This window comes from Tigriopus californicus, chromosome 9 (genome assembly GCF_007210705.1).
Source record: "Tigriopus californicus strain San Diego chromosome 9, Tcal_SD_v2.1, whole genome shotgun sequence".
Classification (NCBI taxonomy): domain Eukaryota; kingdom Metazoa; phylum Arthropoda; class Copepoda; order Harpacticoida; family Harpacticidae; genus Tigriopus; species Tigriopus californicus.
This window is the reverse complement of record NC_081448.1, coordinates 7,351,236-7,355,972: the sequence shown is the minus strand read 5'-3', so window position 1 is coordinate 7,355,972 and position 4,737 is coordinate 7,351,236.

The following is a 4,737-nucleotide window of genomic DNA, read 5'->3' as shown; positions in this document are numbered from 1 at the left end:
GTCATTGCTTATTAGTGAAAACCATTAGCTATGTGCATTCACTTAAAACGAAAACACGGTGTAAAAAGTCAAAATTGTTTACCGTCTGTGGCTCTATCCACTATTGGTGGGATCAAACGCAATTTATGGAGTGTTCCGACCTGGGGTTACTCTCGCTTCACTCTCGATGCCATATAGCTGTATCGGTACGTCCGAAACCCCGATAATTAGTCTCAAAATGTGACCCTGATTTGATTTGGGACGCACCAATCATTGCAATCGTGACAACTCCATCCCCTGAAAAGCATGCTTTAAAAATGGACCAATTGACTTTAAGTCTTGCTGGTTTTTTTCCTCGCTTACTTTTCTATTTACTTATTCACAATCAAAAAACTACTATAGGCAGTTCCTGTGTTTTTTTTTTCTAAGTAAATTTGCAAGTTCTAACTTTTGTACAATCCTTGCAAAATCTAATGTTGTCTTATGTTCGGAACAATGAGGCATGCTGTTTGAAAATGCACATCCTTGCTAGATAAACAAGTCAACACAACATCATAGGGCTTCTCATTTAATCGCCCTTTTCTCAAAAGAACTGGTCCAAAATGATCCACCCCTGATCTCTCAAAGGGAACCCACGGCTGTACACGGTCTTCAGGCAAATCAGCCTTGAGCTACTGAATGGACTTAGCCTTCATTTTCTTGCAGATCATACAACGGCCAATTCCACGTCTCACTATTCCACAGGCACCGATGATCCATTACTTTTGTCTAAGATGAGACAGGACATATTCTCGTCTCATGTGTCCATAAGCTTGATGAATTGTGCGAACAACCAACTAACTGGCTCACTCGTTAATTTTGAAGGTAGCACAACGGGAAACTTGAATTCATCACTCACGTCGGCGTTGCGAAATCTGCCACCCGCTCGGATTAAGCCCTGATTTAGGGTAGGGGCCAGCTTGCAAAGATGACTTGATTTGCGGACACTTCCCTCCTCTTTGAATTGTCCATTGTCCTGACCAAAGGCTTCTTCTTGAACGCATCTGAAAATTAGAGCTTCAATGGACTCTCCGTCTGAGTCTACGAGACACAACTCTTCCAATCATTCTGTTGATTGATTTTGCCACAATCTGCATTACTCTGATCTTCTCAATTTCGCGAATGATGAACAACGTTGAGCGATACCTTCCATAAATCCTTCATGAGTTTTTTTGGTACTACAAACCATGGTCGTTTTTTGAGGTCTAGATCATTCGGCGACAATTCAGGAATCGGCGGCTTCTTCGGCCAATCATCAGGTGACAACATAAGGAAAGAAGGGCCTCTTAACCACATGGATTTTTTAATCATGTGAACTTGAACGGTGGAAACTCCCCCAAACCCATCATTGGCTGGGTTAAGTCTGGTCGGAACATACCCCCACTGCTTCACCGTACTAATATCCTGAATCATTGTGTGGAACGTGTGGAACCGCTTGTCCCTGTTGGCAATATGTTTCAGCACTGACACTGTCAGTTCAAAAAACACTTTCAAACTCGGGCCTTACAAGGCTCTCTATTCTTGTTGATAGCACTTTTTGTGACCACCAGTGAGTCGAGGAATAGAAACGGCTTTGATTGGAGTAACCCTTGCCTTTCCGCACACAAACGCCCGAATTCATCCACCATACCAAGAAACGAAATACTTAGCATATCCTTTCTCACTTGCTTAAAAGAAGCGATGAAATTGATCTGATACAACCTTTCCAAACGTTTCGAGCTTAAAGCATTGCAGAATCTGCAAATTGTTCAGCTCAGGAAGTTCTGCGGCCCATCTCTCGCTGCAACGGGTCCAGAAATCAGCTGGTCCCAATTCACATCGTCTGCATGTCTGCACATCGAGCTCGAAAGGATAAGCGAGGTGGCAAGGGGGCAGGGTCGGTTGCCCCAGAGGGATAATAAATGGACCCAATAGACGATAGGAGGTCACTTCTCGTGGTAATGTTGCAACGGGAAGGAATTGAAAGCCCAAATGAGTCCTTTGCAGTGCTCCACATCACTCCCAGAGTATGATTCGTTGGTTAGAAACCAACTTGGTCAGTTTCAGTCCTCCCTGGGCTCAAAGTGATGAGACATACTTTTAAAGGTCGAGGGCCTCTCTAACGATGGGTACAGATTTCAACAAGTCGTCCAAGTAAAAGTTCCTTGCCAGCGTGTCCGTTACCCTTTTGCCATGCTCTTGTTGGTTGTCTCGTACTATTAAAAATTATTCACTTTTAAGCGAAATTGGCATTGGTGGGCGAGGTGGCAGTTCCGAAAAGATGATCAGTAAACCGATACTCCACAAAGGGTCGCGATGTATCTCCCTTTGGCCACCAAAGAAGCCTTAGACACGAATGATCTTTGGGTGGAACTTGGACTTGGTGGAACACAGCCCCTATATCTCCGACTAAGGCCACTTGATCTTGAGGGAACCTTAGAGGGACGCCAAATAACAAGTTGGTCAGATCAGGCCCTGGAATGAGCTCGGAGTTTAACGACTCGCACATGAATTTGGTCGAGCAATCGAAAACGACACGGATCTTTTCGGGCCTCTTAGGCTGGTAAACACCATGATGCGGGCAATTAGAGTTTAACCCCTAAGTTGTTTATCACTTCCTACTTCCGAGTCGCCCTTCTCCGGCATAGCAATCATGCGTCGGACGTAATCATCTCCGAATTTGGGATCGTGGTGCAGCGTTCCTCTCAAATGCCAAGCTTGCTTCGTGGCTTCCTCTCGATTATTTGGCATATTTGGCTCTGGATTCCTGAAAGACGGTGAGATTTTGTAATGCCCATTTTTCATGAGTGCATTGTTCTCAACCATGGCTACCATGCCAGGAATAACGAAATGAAAGTAATTCGATTCTTTTTTCGAAAAAGAAATTGTAACTCGTTACTCGTCCCTTTTTTTCACGCTCCAGAGTGGCACTTACTCTTTCGTTTCTCCCTTCGCAACTGTGGAAACTTGAAGCTTTGAGGCCATCTTAACAAAAAATTTTTTTGAATGTTTTCATATCTCCTAAAGAAGGAAGTGCGAGGCTAAAAATTGTGCGTGATCTTAAAAGCAATGAATGCGTTTCTTGTTTCAATTCTTGTTATATTTGCATTGCTCTATTGTTTATATCTCCTCATTCAAATTTTGGAAATGGGAAAGAAGTTGGAAATTTCTGTTGAACTGAAAGACCTGACTTAGACCGAAATCTTCCTTTAACTTGAGTATGTTGCACCAAATTTGTCAACTCTCCATATCCAACCATGACTTTAAGCACAGGATACTTACAGGGAATTGTCATGAGCTCAAGAATTTCTAACACTGTTAGTGTGTCTTGGTTGCAAGTGTTCAATAATCAGTTTCAGATGAGAAATATCTAAATAATATGTACTCTAGAAGAAGGTAATACATTTAATACTAATACTCGGCAAGTATTTTAAAAATCGCTACATATTTGGAGAATAATGAAAATATTTCATCAAATATTGTTCAAGATTAACATTTTTGAAACATTTTCGAAGACGGCGTCCAATAACAGGGGAAAAATTAAAACCGAATCAAACAAATCAGTTTTCTTATGCTTGTTTTTTCAAAAAAAGCAGCGTAATCAAATTTATGATACCTTAACTTCGTTCGGATTCAAAATCTACACCTTGAATATAATTTTGACATTTCTAAAATTGCCTTTCGCCTCCAAAGTTTGAAAATTGAAAATGGCTTGAGGCATGATATCCCCATAGAATTGATATTGTTGAAATAGTTCAAATTTGGAAAGGAATTGATATTCCTATTATACATTCCTGTTGGCTAAGCCAAGCGAGCATGGCCAAGAACGAGAGTAATGTAGTGCTAAGCTAGCAATATCAAAGCTCATTAGCGTAACGTGATGGCAGGATTTAGGATTGCTTGAAACAAAAATCTAACTATTGATTTAGCACCTGAAAAATTGGTCATCTAAAATAATAATAAAAGTAATTGTAAAGAGTAACACCATTACATTTCTTTGGCGAGTGACGGTTGTGCAACGAATTACTCTTTTTGACCAAAGGAATTGTAACTGTAACCCATTCCTTTATTGAGGAACGACTAATGCCCGGCCTATTCCCGATCCCCTGACACAAGGCATCAAAATTTGAAGTGTCCCTTAAAGCGTATTGACTATAGCTTTGTTTAAAGAAGAAGAAGAAAAGGAGCAATGATCAGGCACCAAATCCCTAACTGCCTTTTGATTGCTTGGGGGACGGCTGACAAATCAAAGCTGTTGTCTCAACACCACATATAAATGTTACATAAGTCCAGTCTTGGATTATCGTTCAGATGCTGATCCACTGGAATCAGAGCTTACTGTCAATAGACAATACATATGTCCACTTCAACATATTGCTTAAAGAAGCTCAATATGCGATAACAATAAAGAGCATCTTTGAATTTTGAAGATCAGGGAGATTCGCAACCTTCACAAATGGTAGCAATGGCAAAAACATCTTAACAATCTTCAACGGTAAAGAGTGGCATGGAAAAGGAAGTTACCGTGGTCTTGGTTTGAAATTGACCAGCAGACTTTATTGAAATTCCAGCATTGATACCATCTTGTAGCTTGGGGAAGGATAGTTCCAATGGCTTGATGAAAAGATTGAACTCACAACGACCAGGGCATTAGTCGTTCCTCAAGAAAAGGAACGAATTACAGTTAGTTACATTAGTCAAAAATAGTAATTCGTTACGCAACCATTACTCGAAAAAAAT